The sequence below is a fragment of the Peromyscus maniculatus genome, chromosome 13, assembly GCF_049852395.1.
Source record: "Peromyscus maniculatus bairdii isolate BWxNUB_F1_BW_parent chromosome 13, HU_Pman_BW_mat_3.1, whole genome shotgun sequence".
In the NCBI taxonomy this organism is placed as follows: domain Eukaryota; kingdom Metazoa; phylum Chordata; class Mammalia; order Rodentia; family Cricetidae; genus Peromyscus; species Peromyscus maniculatus.
The window spans coordinates 10,255,235-10,274,305 of NC_134864.1; the positions used below are offsets into that span (position 1 = coordinate 10,255,235).

A 19,071-nucleotide genomic window follows, 5' to 3' on the forward strand; every position below is an offset into this window, starting at 1 on the left:
GCTGTTACACTCATGACAGAAACCCAGCAGTATTCCTGACCTCCGCCCACCAGATGCCAGTAGCATCAGCCAATTATGACAACCAAAAATGTCTCAGGGAGGCCAAAATCAACCTCAGCTGAAAGTCTTATCTAGAGATATCAACCACCCTTCCAGAAACTTCCCCACCATCAGGCTATTGGGAGGAAGTAGTATAGAACCTTACACTGATACACATATATTTCAAGCTGCACAGGGAAAATGCCCACCTTGCCTTTCCATTGACAAGTACCCATCCAGACTTCTCTGCACACGCTGCTACCATAAAATTTAGTTCAAATTCCTTAAGTTATCTCCCTTGTGCTCGTCTTTATAACTACATTTTCCCAGGTTTATAAGGAATGCATGGCCAGGCAGAAGAGTATCTTCAGGGTACCTGGGGTAGCCTCTCCCCAGAGGCAGGTGCTAAGTAACATACACACTCAGACCCTTCCTGCTGGACTTATCTTTCTCAGCCTTTTGCCCATAGGAACCACTGCCCAGATAGCATCCTAGTCCCCAGTTGCCACTTTCCCAGGTCACTCTACACCACTTGGTAAATGCTTGGGAGGGTTTGAAAAAAATAGGTTTTAGGGCACTGTCAAAAGTCCTGAATTTAGTAGATTCTCCCCCTGACCAGACTCTTCTACAACCCAGTCACACTTCAGAGACAAGCCAATGAATGTCAACCCAAGACTACCTGACTGATTCTGGCTCCAGTACCTACTGAGCCATCTGTCTATAACTATTTCTTTAAGAATGTGATGGCCGGGCGGTGGTGGCGCACACCTTTAATCCCAGCACTTGGGAGGCAGAGCCAGGTGGATCTCTGTGAGTTTGAGGCCAGCCTGGGCTACAGAGTGAGTTCCAGGAAGGCGCAAAGCTACACAGAGAAACCCTGTCTCGAAAAACCAAAAAAAAAGTGATTAATCCTTTTTTTTTTTTTGGAGAGTGTCTCATTATATAGACCAGGCTGGCCCTGAACTCAAGGAAATTGGCCTTCCTCTGCCTCTCAAGTGCTAGAATTAAAAGCATTCAATACCATGCCTGGCTTATGAATCCTTTTATTAAGCAAGTCAAGTATTTTCCCCAGCTGCTTGAAGCTAATCAGCTCATCATGTCAAGGACTATCTCTAAATGCAGGCTATTCAAGGTGGTTTCCAGCTTTACACTATTGCCTACAGCTATGTGTCCCTTATCTTTATGACACCTGACCTGTACCCAACAGCACCATGACTTTTACCCATGGGTTTAGAACTTTTACTCCTCTCAGTCAGGATACCACTTCTTTAAAGGGAAGCAGGCACCACAATTCTGCAAACCCTGTGACTCTAGGCAATTTTGCATCCATCCTGCACAAAGACACGTCTTGACTAGGGTATAAAAGTCTCAGATCACAACCATCCATCCATCCAGTAACACTGTTTCCTTGGTACCATGGAATATCCTAAGCCCAGCTACCCCCGAGTTCCTATCTCTATATAACTTTTAGGGCTGGGTATTGCTGATGTCATTTTCTTCTGCCTACATGCTACCATGTCTTTTCTTTAGTCTGGAAATTTAAAAATACTGTCAGACGGTGTACCGCTAAGTGTCTCTTGATTCGTTTTGCTCACAGCAAGACCCTTTGAATACATTTCCATCTTCCTGCTCTGGAAAATGCTCAGTCACCCTTGATTATTTTTATTCAACTCATTCTGGCTTCTTGAGAGATTCTATACTGCTGCTGGACTCTCTCCACAGATCCCACCCCTCTTGCCTCAGACACATCTGTTGTTTATTCTGCATTCCCAGGCGGCCTCTCTGGTACATTCTGCACATGACTGCTGAGATCTTCCACAGTATCAGCTTTCTTCATTGTGGTCATGATGCCATTTAAGTAAGCTTTAAACATTGTTCTCCACTACTTCCCTTGAGTACTTTTATTTGGCCTGATCCTCTTCCTAGTCACCCCACCCCCACCCCACACGCCCTCATTTCTTGAGCCATGTCTAACCAAACTTCAAAAAAGCTTTCTCTGACTAAGACAGGAATCATGTTCTGAGCTGTGTTCTTAGGTAATCTGGAACACCTTGTTGCCGGGCCCCACATGAGGACTGTGGTTTATCCTCAAAGAACAGCCCCTCCAGACCAGAGCACCACCCAAGCCCACCTTGCCCTTCCTGTAGGATTGGTCAGCTTCCCAGGATCATAGCTCCCACCCAAGGCTTCTAGCAAGCTCTCTAAGCACCACTGATGGGGAGGGGCCCCTTCTAATAAAACCCCAGAGTTTCTATTGGGACACAATACATAAGTTCTGGGAGGACTCATACTTGGCAAAAACTGAACACTAGAAATACTAGGGCTTAGAAGAAGAATGAGGTTCATAACCAATACACTACAAAAATGTATAATGAAAACATTATCACAGTTTAAAAAAAAAGACACTTAAATAGTCCTAACAAAAAGTCTAATAAATGCAGAATTTTAAGATTTAAAAACAGATTTAAAAACAGTAACAACAATTTAAAGAGAAGGATAAAGAGAAGATGTTTCTGAGGCTGAGAATCAAGGACAACTGAGCCCACTCACACCTGTGTCTGCAACCTCGTCAAACTGTCCAGACACTCCACTAAGGGGTGGAGCTTGTCAACTTTAAAGAGAGTAATTCTTTGTACCAGATAGGAAGAACCACCATGAGGTAGGACTGGGAATGGTCAAGAGACAGGTCATTCAATTTTTGTAACATCAGTGTTCCCCAAGCAACAGAGACTCAGCAATGTGCTACCTACAAGAACACATTTTCAGTCTAGGTACATAATAATATTCAAGTCAGTAACAGACTGCATACTGCAAATACAGCGGTGGTCACATTAAAAAGGATCACCATGTGACACTGTGGTCACCTTAGCCTGTGTAATAGTCACACGATGGCAATGATGACAACACTACATAGTAAGTTCCTTCACAGAGCTGAACTTGACTGTGATGTCACAGGATGGGAAAAGTGCTATCACACAACCGTGCAGGTTAAGCACCACTGTCCAACTGACTCCACTTAGAATCCCCCAAGAGATGATGAGGAATCCCTCTGTGTCTATGAGGGCCCTTCTAGAAGGAGGAACTGAGCACTAAGTGCCATCTTGAGTAAAGGAAGCACCATCCCGTAGATGGAGAGATCCAGAGAATGACAGAGGAAACTGGAAAAGCCTGCCCAACACCAGCACCTTCCTCTGCTTCCTAGCCCACATGACCTGACCTGCTGTGCTCTATCACGCCCTCCCCACTGACCAACTGAACCCTCTGAAATCATAAGCCAACGTCCATCTCCTTTCCCTTGGATCTCTCAAAAACATCTGGTCACAACAATGGCAAAAGTAACTAATACCCAAACACTAACCAAGAGCAAGCTGGTAAGGAGACATCAGCATCAGACAAAACAAACATTAGGTCAAGTTATCAACAGGATGCAGAGGCCCAGTTCCTAATGGCAGAGGGACCAGTACGTTGAACAGTAAATGAAAACCACACTTTACACTAGATGCAAAACTAAGAAAAGCATGAAGGAAACTGGCACATCTACCATTACAGCTGAGGCTCTCAATGCTTGTTCTCGGGGACTGTTACAACAGCAGATAGAAAACTAGCAGGACGCTAGAATACATACAACACACCTCAAGGTGGCTCAGTGACGTTTACACAATACTACACAAAAGCAGTGGGGTGCACTTTCTTCACTGGCCTTTAACACACAGAGCAGGAACAGAGGCAGAACACCTTTAGACCCATAAAACAAGTACCATTCGGTTTAAAAGGACTCAAGTCACATAAACTTATTTTACTAATGGAATCAATTTAAAAATCAGTAAAAACAGAAAGATATCTTAAAATCCCAAAAATGTTTGCACACTACATGATGCATTTCAGTTCCCCCACACACCTGTGATCTCAGCATTTGGAAAGTGGAGGCAGGAGACTCGGTAGTTCAAGGTCATCCTCAACTACATAGAGTCTGGGAGCGGGCTGGGCTACATGGAACCCAGTCTCAAAGTATACAACAAATCATTTCATGAATGAAGAATTTGGAAGGCACTTTGCAATGAATGAAAATGGAAGCATAAGACATCAAACTATGAACTGCCCAGGGGGAAATTCTCCACACTGAATCCCTGTGTTAGAAAAGAGTCTTGAGTCAGTGACGGCAGGCTTCACTTAGAATTAGACAGGAACAACACAAACTCCAAATAAACAAGAAGACAAAGAGTAGAAATCCAGTCAATGAAAAAAAAGGAAGAATAAGGCCAAGCACAGTGGGGCACACCTGTGACCCGGACATTGGGGGGGATGAGGAAGGAAGGGCAGCGAACTCAAGCCTGTACTACACAGTGAGCCCCATCAGGAACACAGAAGGGAAGACAGGGGAAACGAATGTGACTGGCAAAGCTTTAGGCAGACTGACGATAAAAACTGAAAATTCACACTATCAAGAAGAGGGGATGAACACAGACCATACAAACAGTAAAAAAAACAAACGAGATAGCATCATAGACAACTTTATGGCAAGGACTTACATAAAATTAACAAGAGCTTTGAAAGACCTAAATATCAATTATCAAGAGGGCAGACACATAGCAAGTCACATCTTCGGGGTCCCAGACTCATCAAGGGGCCCATCTGCAGCTGTTGCCATGGCGGGGGTCCACCTGACGGTGGCACTTGGCTTCCCCCTCTTCTACAGGTTAGCTCACATTCAGTGCAGGATAAGGAGCCCTTATCTTTGCTTTTGGTCACTAGCATTAGTGGAGACAGCTGAATATTTCTTTCTTCCTTGCAGTATGCAAACAATCCAGGGTAACCAACTTCCTCAGCTCTGTCCACTGGAGCTCCATTACGTCAGCTGCTCATGCTTCCCGAACTTGTTGCCCATCTTTTTTGTTAAGCATGTGTTTACATCAAGTTAGTACTGACCCTGAGGTCCCAAGCTAACCACTGCAATGTTTCTGAAGTTGCCCTTTCCTCTTTTTTAACGCCTTTCTCCAACAGTGAGAAACCTGGCTCCTACAGTATACAGTTTCTTGGTTTGTTCTCCTATACTCATAAGGAGTTTCAAAAGCCCTCCACACAATGAACAGGCTCATGAGGAGACGGTACTGTGTACTCAACACTGTGCTTCTGTCCTCAGCCTTCTGGTGTCCACGCAGCCCCCCTTCCAGAGCTGTCCATGCATCACTTCAGGACAGTGGGCTGTGCCTCCAGGAGGGCAAGCTCTAATGCCAGGGTGTTATGTTCCATTTGGGGTTTCCAGTCTGACGGGTCTAAGAGTAAGGAAATAAAAACATGTGGCTGATCCTAGTGGTGCTCACCTTCAATCTCAGCACTTAGGAGGCAGAGGGAGACAGATCTCTGAGTTCAAAGCCAGTCTAGTCTGCATGGCCAGTTCCAGGTCAGCCTGAGCTACATAGTGAGACCCTGTCTCAAAAAATAAATAAAAATAAAATACAAATTCAGTAGAAAAGTATCTATAAATGTAATTTTAAATTGAAGATTCTCATAGTTTCCACATAGGCTTTTCTTGCTGAAGGCAAGTTTTTATGTTGTGGAATCTGGTGCCAACACAAAGCAAAGCAAATAGAACAATGAAGCCAAGGCACCAACTTCAACAATCATGAACACTCTGCCATTCTCACTTCATCCACATCTCCTTTTCCATACACTGAGATGCCCAAAATGGAACTGTAAATAGTTGCAAGTGGGTTCAGCTATCACCTACTGTGGGTTTGTTGCCGTGGGTTTTGTTGATGATGTTTGTTAATGCACTGCCAAAGGCATGATGAAAACTAGCTTCAGTGCCATCCTCTCAGAGCTCTGTTACCAGCAAGAAGGTTTCAGAAGATTTCACCTTCCATGAGAGAGGCAGAGCCTATGGAGTCTTGATCAGGGCAGAACCTGCTGGGGTCTGGAACAGGCTGCTATGACAGGCTGCTATTACAAGATGGCTGAAGACGGTCTCTAGAGCTGGAAACTCTGCCTCCCATTAAGTCACACATCAACCTCTGGAGTTCTTTCTTGGCCAAAAGACAGTCACTCCCCAGTGCCACTGCAGACTGTTTCAGAGCCAGGCTGGGCCAGGACCCATAAGCCAAAGAAAAAGACAAAAAAATCTGGATGCAGAGGCAGAGGACTAAGGATGCCTAGAAATGAGGAGACTGATGAGCCAGGTCCAGAAACGATGTGCAAGCCATTTGACACAGATATGGGGAAGCAGACCAAGGGAAGTCAGAAGACAGTGTGTAGGCCCGCTGGCCCAGAGTGCTCCAGGCACCACACAGATGACAAGACCATGTCTGTAAGAGCCAGAGAAAAGGTGAGTAATTCCGATTTACAAGTGCCTTCAGGACAACAGTGACAGGCGTAGCCATCCCACTAAGTGCCATCTGAGACTGGGCACAAACTTTTACAAAGACATCTCTTTCTGTATTTCTACTCCATACAGAATAAGTAGCACTGTAGCTTTGTGTGCTAAGTTACCTAGGTTCCTCCCTCCTGCAACTTGGAAATTCTGAAATCCTAGTTGGCTTGACTTCACATGAAGCAAAAAACCTTCCAATAAGCAAAAGTCTCAGAAGCTGTAAATCTTTAAGAGGATTTCTTTTAAAAATCTTTATGAAGCTACCAAAAAGAGGTGTGAGCAAAGAGGGCATGTTCTGTCCCTTACCACACCCAGTGGCTGGTGCAGGAGCAGCAGAGAGTTAATGACACCATCGAGCACGAAGTGACAAGAGAGAGTATGGAGTAACGAACGCAGGTCATTACAGAACACAGGAGGGAGGGAGAGCAGGAGGCCGCTCTCACCGCTGCCAAGCGATGCAATCTTGAGATGCTCACCAGAACAATAAGCCATGAAAAAGAACTGGAAGGGGGTGTCTCCATCCACACACAGTACACCTGATGCCCAGAAAACCCAGAACAATCAATCAGTCAAGAGCTATTAAAATGTCTACATTAACTTAAGATTGCAAAGTAAGATGGTCAATAGACCTAAGTGTTTCCACACAGGAGGGACAAAAAGAAAGTAACTCTGAGAAAACATTTATGATACCATCAGATTATCAGCAAATAGCAAGGGCTAATTTTATCAAAAGATGTAAAGCTTATAAGCTTTATTGGAAAGTATAAATATACATATAAGCAAAATTAAAAGATTTAAATAAATAAAACATTGTTCTATGCATATGGATTTAAAGACCTAACAATGGTTCAGACATTGACATTCCCCAATTAACTGGTAGTCTATGCAATCATAATAAAAATTAATAAATTTTTAATTTTAAATAAAAATTAGGCCAGGCAGTGGTAGTACATTCCTTTAATCACAGCACTTGGAAGGCAGAGACAGGCAGATCTCTGAGTTCGAGGCCAACCTGGTCTACAATGCAAGTTCCAGGACAGCCAGGGCTCTTACACAGAGAAACCCTATCTCAAAATAAACCCCAAAATTTTAAAATTAGATTTTTTTGTAAATTGACAAATTAATATTAAACTTTACAAAGAAACACAAAGGACCTGGAAGACTTACACTCTCAATTATATTATATTGATTTATTATAAACAAGCCAAGGAACATAATATTCTAGAATGAACACAATATAAGCAAGGTCATCTGATAATAGCCAAGAGCTCACCCTAAATCCCAAGGTTTCATTCAGTCTTTCTGAAACATAATGCTTGGGTCATGACCCATCTAGCAACCCATCATAAACACAGGAGATGGGTTACAGACCTAGTCCAAAAGACCACAAAAAAACAGTGTTTTCATAGTTAGAGAAATCTCCTCAGACCATAAAAAGAAAATTTTCAACTTATCCAGACTCAGCAGAAGAAAGAGAAGAGAGCCACACAGCAGGCGAAGCAGCCTACCACAGAACATTCAACAAGAGACTGACACCCAAAACTCACAAGTGATCCTCATGAATCTGAAGAGCTGACAACCCCCAATTTAAGGGTGAGGGGCTTGGGGAAGAATGGGCAAGCGGTAAGAACAAGCTCCTCACCAAGGTCTATAAGCAGACAATCAACACATACACAGTGTCTGCATCTGTGCCAACAGGAAAATGAAAACTAGAGCTACAGCAGGGCAGGACTAACTCATCAAAACGTCTACATTTCCTAAGCAAAGAAGCACCAAGTACTGGTGAGGACATAGTAATAACCAGAGCTCTCACACTCAACCCTGAGAGCATGAAGGGCCCAAACACCCAGGAAACAAATCCCTGGGTGACAGGAAGTAACACAGTATGCACAAATCCTATGCCCCACTAAAGCCCCTCCAGACAACCTGTTCTCTAGTCCTGCCCATGAAGACAGAGAAGTGAAATGGGGATGTGGCTCGGTTGACAGACTGCTAGCCTAGCACGAACAAAGCCACAGACTTGGTCTCCAACACTCTATAAACCCAGTGTGCTGGTGCACACCTGTAATCCCAGCACTGTGGAGGCAGAAGCAAGAAGATCAGAAGTTCCAAGTCATCCCTCACACATAATGACTAAGGCTACATGAGACTGGCTAAAAAGTTAAAATAAAAAAACAAGGACATACCAGCATTATCCGTGATAGGCCAAAACTAGAAACCTTCCAGACGCTGGTCATATTATAGAATGCTCTACAGCAAGAATAAAACTATCTTCACACAGTCACAGACAGATCACACTTTACAATGCCAAGCAGAAGAGGGCAGACATACATGGTTTGCACTGGATAATGGCACAAATATAAAATGTGTAAACGGAGAGTGCTGTTCTCAAGTCCTAGGACACCCTGGAGAGCAGTGTGGGACCACAACAAGGGAGAGTGAGTGAAGAGCTGCTGTCTCATCTATGAGAAGGCTGGCAAGGGCAATGACTGGAAAGTTCAACCCAAATACTTTCTGGCTGCTGTCACGTTCTCACATAGGTTGAACCCCATGAAAGGTTGGAAGATGGGGCTCAGCTCCTCAAAGACCATCTTTTGTCACAGAAGTCCAAACAATACCCACATGCCTATGGGTGTGCACCTCTTTACCTGGCTCTCTAGCTAGCAAATACACACTGACAGCAGTTCTTGTCACTACCTTCCTACAACCCATGTGCACAAGAAGCCGGCCATCCCTCCTCCTTGAAACACACCTTACGGGAAGGAGGTCAAGGTGCACATTACACACAGACAGCAAGGGAAGGCCTGAGTCGGGATGATCAAAAAGAACAATACGTAGGAAATAGGTAGTTTAAATGTTTTGATTAAATGCTTACTTTAATCTGAATTTTATTAATTAAAATTTAAGTAAATTTTAAGCAAAAATGAAATGCTGACTGTATGATTCCTCTTACTTATACAGTAAGCATTTTAGTAAGCCCTCTTGTCCTCAGCAAATGAAATATGGGCTATGAGGTTTGGTGATTATGTTTTATAAGTGTGTCATTCTATAATAGATGGCTCACACAGTGAAAGGCTACAGATTTTTCCCCATAATTTGTTGGGACACATTGATATTTACTTTCACAATAGACGCCATTCTTGAAAGTAATAAAATCCCATTTCACTGTGTTCTGACAGAAATAAAATATGAAGTACTTCACTAATCCACAAGCTGAGTCTGAACAAACTGAAAGGATGCACAGCCAGGTGGTGGTGCACACGCCTTTAATCTCAGCACTCAGAAGGCAGAGGCAGATAGATCTCTGAGTTTGAGGTCAGCCTGGTCTACAGAGCGAGCTCCAGGACAATCAGAGCAACACAGAGAAACCTTGTCTTGAAAGAGAGAAAGGGATAGAGAGAAAGAGGGAGAGAGGGAGGGAGGGAGGGAGGGAGGGAGGGAGGGAGGGAGGGAGGGAGGGAGGGAGGGAGGGAGGGAGGGAGGGAAAGAAGAGAGAAGGGTGTGCTGCACAGAGGGCCATGGTTCTTTCCAATGCATGAGAGCTAAGATGCTGGAAGTTATGATGAAGACAGGAACAGGGGCAGCACCCTGCCAGCATCCTTGGGGCCTAACATACTTTCTTCACAAAAGCCCCACGGATCCTTCTGCTGATGGCCATGTCTAGTTACTGCTACTCTATACTGAGGTTACAAATGACGAACACCCGCATTCTGGCCTGATCTGGAACATGTACAAACTTCTTGGTAAAATAAACTCTTTAGATGAAAGGCCCAACTGGATCAAAATTCAGATAAAATGATACTTGTTTCCTTCACCTGCAAAATGAAATGATTTTGGAGAAAGATTTTAGAGGAGGTCTGGTTAGCACAGGGTCCTATGGATTATTCAATACCAAACTGCAACAAAAGGCCAGGATGTCCCAGGCAGATAGCTGTAACACCCAAGGAAAACCCAAGACTTACCAATGACCCACACAGGATCCCAGAGCAGGAGGCAAATGGCTTCAAAGCCTCACTTTGGATTTGAATGAGAACTGTCCCCCATAGTCTCGGGCATCTGAACACTGGGTCTCCAGTTGCTGGTGGCATTGTTTGGGGAGGTTTGTGTGATACAGCCTTGATGAAGAAGTATGCACTTGGAGCAGCCTTTGAGATTAAAAGAACTGTGCAGCTTCCAGGTTGCTCTCTCTGCATGCAATTAGGTGTCACTTCCTCCTCCTGCTGCCATGCCTGCAGCTTGTTGCTATGCCTCCCCAACATGATGGACACTTAGCCTCTGGAACCCTTAAGCCGAAATAAACTCTTTCTTCCATAAGGTACCTTGGCCACGTGTTTAATTGCATCAACAGAAAACTAACTAATACACTCACTTAAATGAACTAGTGAACACGGTGCCATCCTGATAGAGAAGCAGGTACTCAGAACCACTAACTTAGGGCAGTACCAGCCACCTGCACAGAAGGCTCACTTAGAGTGTCACAGATGGAAAACAGTGACAATGAGTTCCCGTCTCCAACCACACAGACACTACTTGAGTAGCAGTTCTCGCGCCTCGGAGGACCCCAAAGTCTTTTCAGAGGGTGGAAAATCAATTCTTTTTCTTCGCGCTTCTGTGCTTTGCTCTCTCCAGAGTACTGTGGCACTTTCTAGATGCTCTGTGAGGACAGTCAAGCTCACAACAAGTATGAGCGCATCTGGTTCTCTGTTTTCTCACCACAGCTCAAAAGATAGCCTTTATCCTACGAATACGAGCGGTGTGCCCCTCTACTTTGAAATGCACATGCCCATACCAGTCGTTACTGTGCCTTAAAACACGGGCTTGTCACAGACTTATCCATAACCCATTCATTCAGCCACACCTGCAGAACACACCATTCTATCACCACCAACCGGTATACAGACAGACTTCCCTCCAAATGTCTTACCATCTTGGCAGCGTCTGGAGACTGGGAGAGTGGAGAAGCTCACACCTTGGTTCTGCACCAGTGAGGCAGAGTGGGGTATGGGGTTGAGTGAGTCACACCCAACAGGGGCAGCCACAGCCCCTCCTGAAATGAACACTGGTTCTCTCTCTGCTATCAACCTGTGCATAAAGCATCCTCTCTAACTGCCTGGATGACTCCTGAGCACAAGATACTGGAGTGCTCTGCATGCTGGTAGCCTGCTCCTTCCTGAACTGCCCTTGAAGTTCACTCACTCTGGAATCGACCTCTCTCGTTTGTGAGACTCTGCATTAAGCATGACTCCTATTTGCCAAACATTTTCTAAAACTCACATCTACTCACTGAGTAGGTTGAGGATATTTTTGCCGGCTCTCAGTGAAATTCTTACCATACCAACAGAGGTGTTTAGGGCAGCTTACAGGACCTGAATGGATGAGGATGAAGCCCAAAGGTCTCTGAAGACCACTACCACCACCACTACCCCAGTGAGTTACCTACATGTGAACCTGAATCCATCTTAGATTTATATGAACAGACAATTCACCAGGAAAATGACCAAGCAAAAACAGAAACACTAAGACTAAATGCCACTGAGGTAACACAGCACTCGGAGGGGCATGCCAGAGAAGCAGGATGCTGAAGACAAAGAATGATTGACAAGCTCCTACACTACATGAAGACCAGAACCAAATCTCACAGAGAAATCCAGAACTAAGTTGGGTAAGTGTCAAAACCTTCTGCCCCAAGGAACCAACCGAACTCCCAACAAAGAAGAGCAAGGGAGACAGCTGTTAAAGGGGTGCCTAGGATGATGACAGCAATAACAACAGTAGGAGGAGGTAGAAAATGCACCCTTCAAGTTCAGGGGAAAATTCAAACAAGACAGCAAGAAGCAAGCACACAAGGTGTGCCATTGGTTTCTCATCAGTGACTCATGGCCAGTGTGCCTGCTGTATGAGCTGAAGCTTCTATGAGCTGAAGGAGAATAATCTGGTTGGACAACAATGACACCATGGTCCCAATGTCACCTGCTAACTAAAATGGCATTTCACCACATCATGTAGAATGATGCCCCCAAGTGTGCAGTCAACCAACACCTGCTCACAAAACCCCTGCGTCTGCAGCCTAAACAAGACCCAACATCCTCCCAGTGCCTACTGGAACTCTCATGAGGTTTGTGGTGGGAGGCCATCTTCTGCCAAAAGCTGCATACCTCCTCAGTGCATCCCCCTCCCTGAGTAAGGAAGAGCAACTTAGCTCCTTCTCTGTCTCCAACTGAAGACCCCACAAACCACACAGGGTCACACCTTAATCCGCCCAATGTTCTTCATTCTGTCACTGCCACCTGATAAGGGGCAGAACTGGCAGCGGGTCCTGCTAGGGCAGGACCACATACAGAAGGAAAGATCTGATTCATCAGGAGCATCACAGACTTGCCCAGAAGCATGCGCAAGAACAGAGGCCCACCCAGTAGACCACAGGCATGATGCTACCTGACCCCCTCTTGTATTGAAGCTACAGCAAGGATGATGATTCCAAACACTATACAAAGGCCACCTCACCTGCTTAGTCATCACAAGACCTTTCATTTTAAATGAACATTCTATGAAAAGCAAAATGTCTTATCTCCCACTCACCAAAAAGAATGAAGAGAGGGCACAGTATCAAGTAGCAGGAGTCAATCTGGGGGAAGTATAGCAGAATTGTCCCTGTGTCTCTTCCCTCAGCCTACATATGTGGGCCAGTGCCCTCTTGACCTGCATGCAGCTAAGGAATAGACCTGGACCAGGCTGGGCCTATGTGGTTGTACTTCTCCTGAGCTGGAAACAGAAAAGCACTGCCACTCTGTGTGCGACAGACAGCTCCAGGCCCTGTGCTGCTGGAAGACCAACCCCAGCAGGTACCACAGCCAGGGACAGTGAAGAAGCCAGGGACAGTAAAGGACCAAAGGAGCATCAAGAGAAGGCAAGGGTATAGGGATGGGATGAGGGAATGACCTCCAACAATGGGGAGATGGAGTGGGGTGCCCTGGGGCCTGGGAGGCAAAGAAGCTAAGAACCAGTCGAAGAATGGTGTGTACAGTGTGTACACAGCTGCCAGTCTCCACACTATACACACGTATCTGGAGTGTCAAGACTACTACACTGAGAGGCACAGCTAGAGGGCCATGGCCTCACCTCCCTGCACAAAGGACTTCCCAATGTCATCTGCAGGCCCTTGAGCTCTCAGCAACTACCCTGAGGCTGCACCTAGGGACCCACCATACTTTGTCTTTTGAGTCCTCTTTCACTCCAGTGAGGATGTGTGTATTTACTCTCCTCTCTGAGAAGATTCTGTCTCTGATAAAATGGCCTTTCAGAAAAAAAGTTTGCAGACCTCCAGCTCCACCCAACTCCCAACTCTCCATTTTCACAGAAAAATGACCTGCACCAACCCACTGATCACATGAGGGGATCTTTGGAACACCATGCTTCCATAGGGCAAGTCATGGAGATGTGAAGTGCCAAAAGCAATGAACTCCAGGGGAGAAGAAGGCAAGGAGTAGGAAGGAGGCCGTCTTGGAGACTTGCCCTTCCCACAGACAAATCAGAGGTGCTAAAGAGGCAGGAAACTTCAGGGATGAAGAGAGGAAAACTGAGACTTACCATCCAAAGGGCACAAGAGTACATGAGAAGAGTTTGGGGCAAGTCTGGAAAAAGTGGGACTCAATTGTGGGGTCCCACTACAGGTAGAGGTATGTGAGCCCTGGTCATGAGCTGACCGCCTGCCTGAAAATAAGAGAATCCTCATGATGCCACTGTAAGTGCTAGTAATGATTAATAAATGGGAGCTCAAACACCTGAGCAGACAATACCCAATCAGCTCCCACCTGCCCACAGGGCTACCAGCTGCCCATGTCTTCCAGGCTTCTCTGCAAGTCCTAGAGCAGTCCTCCAGATGTGATTCCTGCTGTCCAAGAAAGCTTAATCCCTGGAGGGGGTGCTAGTGCCCCAGCCTTCAAACCACCTGCTCCAGGACGGTGTGGTCAATGGTCTTCTTGGGTTAGCTGCCCTCCCAGATCATGGACTGGTCACCCTCATCCTGTCTTCACACCACTGGGGTTCCATCCCCAAAAAGCCCCACAGAGCACCAGTCCAAGCTGAGCTTGGCTGGGCTGGGCCCTGATGCAGGCTCTGCATCTGCAGAACGATGTGATGGTTCTCTGCACTGGAAACTCGAAGAACTCAAGAAACAGCTAGCGGTACCTGCCTCATCACAGATCATTGAGAAAGAACAGTAAGTCTGTGAATGAGGTCTGGCCCTCTCACAGGCACTGAGGCTGCCAGACAACTACAGGCAATTCCCCAGGTCTAGGCCACATGGTAACTGCAGTGAGGAAACAATGTAGACCGCCATGGCCTTCAGGCAGAAGTATGGTGAGGAATCACTGGCCTGTCCCTACTAGCAGTACCAATTCCCACTGGTCCAGGACTAGGCATGAAAAAGGAGGACATGACCCAGGACAGAGACAATGCAAAGTCTCAAATCCTGACCCCTGAGTTTGATTCCTGTAGAGAACAAAGGCAGACAGCCTGATCAGGTTTGGAGTTTGGACCTTGTCAGCAAGGAGTAACGGTGAAGAACTACAAGTCCTGCAGTGACTCATGGGTCTTGTTCCCCAAAGCCTCTAGTCAATTACCCAGGTACAGACTCACACACACACGTCCACAATGACTGTACTTTGAAATTATACAGTATGTTATGCATTATTAACCGCTAAATATAAACTACTGCTACATAGCACATATTTCTGCTACAGGAGTACCTCTCAGAGTATATGGCTTAACGCTTGTATAACACACACACACACACCACTTACAAACACAGGTCTCATCCCATCTTGTGTGTGTGTGTGTGTGTGTGTGTGTGTGTGTGTGTGTGTGTGTGTGTGTGTGTGTGTTGGAGAGAACAAGTGTTTTTGCTTACCATGGGACCAACAAGAGCCTGCATTTTACAAAAGCCACCCACCTTTCAACACTACTACAGCATGCATAGTTTGAGCTCTGAGAATATTCTGCAGTTGGTTGTGACTGAATTGATGCTACTGAACAGTACACCTTCAGATGGTTAGAGCCAAGTTTCACACTTTTTAATCTAAAAGGCCCCACACACATATAACAGAATGTCAAATGACATGGTTATATGGTTCCTTCCCTCTATGTCCCCTCCCTTCAGAGCCATGCTGCCTGTCCTCTTCTACTTAGCCTTTCTAGCCCACTTCAGAGAACAAGGAAAGGCACTCATGCAAACCTCCAGTGCACAGTGACCAGCACCTTCCTTAGAACCTGCAGGCTGCCGAGAACAACAGCCATGTTCACATCCCAGCTGCTGGTAAGACAACTGGGGACAAACAGTAGTAAACACAACATCAGAACATACATGTATTTACAGAAACAACTGTCACCCAGACATGGGAGAAGCATATCATGTCACAGTGAAGGAAACAATCTTGGACCCAGTGTGACATGCCACCGACTGTCTCTCTTCCCCTCTGCAATGGAAATTGCAGCCAGGGAGCTCCAGGGCAAGACCAAGGACTCTCACTCAGTGCATTGTTTTGCATATTCTAAAAATGTACTACAGTTGAGCAGTCTCCTTTCATTCTGTATAGTTACTACCACACAAATACACCTCTTTAACTGTATCTGACTGCTCTGCTAAGAAACTAAAGTTCTGGGGAATCTAGACCCATCTTCCAAAGCTTAGAGACAGAAATGAAAAGATCGGAAAAGGAAAGAATAAAGGTACACTTCATTCAAATGCAAAATATGTAAATGAGAGCTGACTTCATTTCCTCGCCCCCAAACTAGAAATGATGTGTGTAACTTGCCCCCAAGTGGCTTAGTCTCTGACTGTGCAGCAGATCCACCCTCCTCTACTGCAGGGTCCTTTGCTTCTCATGTTTGAGAAGCGTTCATGTCAGGGCTTCTAGGCCAGTACTGGCAGCATTTGTGGATAGTGGGGGGAGGGCTAGGGGTGGTATCCTGTAGGTACTGCAGGATGCTCAGGAGCCTGGCCTCAACCTAGTACCACAAGCACAGCTTTTTATGACAACCCAGACCATCTCCTTCACTGTTAAATGGCTCCTGAGGAAGGATAGGTCAAAAACGCCTAGGGATGAGACCCCTCCAACAGACTCAACCCTGAGTGATTCAAGTCACCACAGTCTCCAGCAAGACTGGCTTACATGCTCCATAGCAATGGAAATCACACAACCAAGGGATCACTGTGGCTTCAATACCAGGGCCCCAGCTTCCCGCGCTCTTTCAGCTGAGCACAGAATCCCACCACTGGCAGCTGGCTGCCCAAGCTAGGCAGGGTGTGCACCCACGGAACAGATTAAAATTAGGCACCCTAATTATTAAACTGTCACTGTAAAAGCTGGGAATACCATTTTTTAAATGAATAGGAGAATTAATGGATTTCTTCATTTGCTTGCATTTGTGCTACTCAGCCTGTCTTTTATTATCAAGGCAGTCATAAAAAATGCTTCTGCCACATATGCAAATTAAATCATTAGTATTTTCCCAATTACAGTAACTGCTTATTTGTATTGCTGATCTATTCTTTCAATTTAGTTCCCTTAATATTAATGATATTAGAAATGCTTTAATAAAAATACTCAGGCAATCAAGAAACAAAATTCTCATTATATACCTTTCTGATCATGTAAACGAGGACTACCCAGTAGTAACCTGAATGGGCTACCTCACAGAAACTGAGGGTAAACCCCAAGAGTTGTAGGGCCCTCCCCTTATATAGGTTTGCCCACTCCTCCAGAGGCCCCCACAACAGGGACAGGTGGGCCAGAGCTTCCCAGGACACAGCCCAACCCAAGTAACAGCTTCTACTTTATCGTAAGGCCAGATGAGAGGTACCTCTGAGGTTAACATACCCATGCTAAAGGCACCTATCTAACAGCACACTCACCTTGCTCTGGTCTCTCCAGTACCCAGAAGACACCTGGTTCCTGTGCCACCCCGATCCCAGATGCTCAGGGGAATCTCCACATCATTGTAGGTCCAGCACTGCCCTTCACCAATGGGGCCTGGCCCTGCTCTTCCCATACTGTGTGCAGTCTTGAGCAGACCTTTGTCAGTCACAAACTTCAATCTAGAGTATGAATGACTTGTCAACAAACTGAGTCTGTAATCTGTGCAGAGATTGAGTCAGACCTAGAAAACAGATCTGACAGTGCTCAGGTATGTGAAGTCCTCTCTTAATCAAGTGGAACCATCTGGGAAGAACAGGTACCTTATACCTGAACATTCCAAGAATCTCTGAGAAATTCACAGCAAGGGCAAGGGCAAGGGTAGAGCAACACCAAGACAAGTTCATCTCCAAACCCCATACACTGCAGGACTGGGCAGTCAAACTGAGTCTTCCCTGTTCTGAATGAAAGACAGCCCCAGTCCGGTCAACTCACAGCACTCCTCTCAGACGGCTAGGCTAAAAGGCTGACCCCTACACTGAGAGAGGAAAAGAAATAGATACGGAATGGAAATAAGAAAGCAAAGAGGATGCTGGTAAGTCCATACAATTCTGTAGGGTATGCAGAAAAGCCTAATCCCTGGATAAGCAGCACCAATTGTAGCCAACAAGGACAGGAACAGGAACCAAGGAAAAGAAACTGAGGGACACAAGTGTCTGAGCAATGTTCAGGGAGCCAACAGACAGGGGCATCTGAGCTGGCCAGCTCACCTCTGCAGAGACTGAGTGAGTAACAGGGAACAGTGTACTATCTCCTCCAACAACACACTGGACAGGGAGACAGAAATGACTCCAGGACATCTCTGACCACGGCTAAGAGCTGGTTGCATGCCAAGCCAGCACTGAGACATGCAGGCTCTAAGTACTGATCGCTTGATAGATCAGGTGTTCTTAATCTGAGATGCCTAGGATACCTGGTGAACTCCAAAGATCCACAACCCTTTCAGCTATAAGCAAAATGGCATTTGCAAGGTTTATATCCCCGCTCTGTGGGTAAACCATCAATAAAAAAGAACTGCCCTTCCTCCAAAGGAGCAAGTGCGGACTGCAAAGATGGGTCTGGCTGCTTCACCACATACTGGCTGTGGCTAGGCACACTCCCAGGGCCCCTCTGCTTTTAGCCCTAAAATGTTCACTGTATTACATATGGACAAGGGTAATACTTTTTTTGTTGTTGAGGTTTTTTTTTTTTTTTCTTTTGGTTTTTCAAGACAGGGTTTCTTTGTGTAATAGCCCTGGCTGTCCTGGAACTCGCTTTGTAGACCAGGCTGGCCTCGAACTCACAGAGATCTGCCTGCCTCTGCCTCCAGAATGCTGGGATTAAAGGCATGCACCATGATGCCTGTCCAAGTGTGATGTTTTCACAGTTTCAGATAAACTTCCATATTCAGGAATCCATGGGACAAGAACACAGTGATGGGCTTTAAGGAGAAGTGTCTCCTTGTATGTCCCCCAAGTTCCTACACTGCTGTGGGAAGGAGCCAGTGCAGGGGCACTAGTAAGCCCAGATGTGGGAGAAAACAAATACTACATGGCACGTGCATACATACACATACACATACACACACACACACACACACACACACACACACACACACACACACAAAGCCAGGATTCTGACTTCCACGGGGTATGCCCTGTCCTCATGGGTCTGTCAGGAGTCAGGACTCACATGACTGGGGCTCAAACACCC

At 45.8% G+C, this 19,071-nt stretch overlaps 1 protein-coding gene across 16 annotated transcripts in view; it reads right to left on the reverse strand.

Annotated features, from left to right (window-relative positions):
* Hdac4 (histone deacetylase 4) overlaps positions 1–19,071 on the reverse strand; it is a 262,371-nt gene that overhangs the window by 230,238 nt on the left and 13,062 nt on the right. The gene's annotated exons all lie outside the window — the stretch shown is intronic.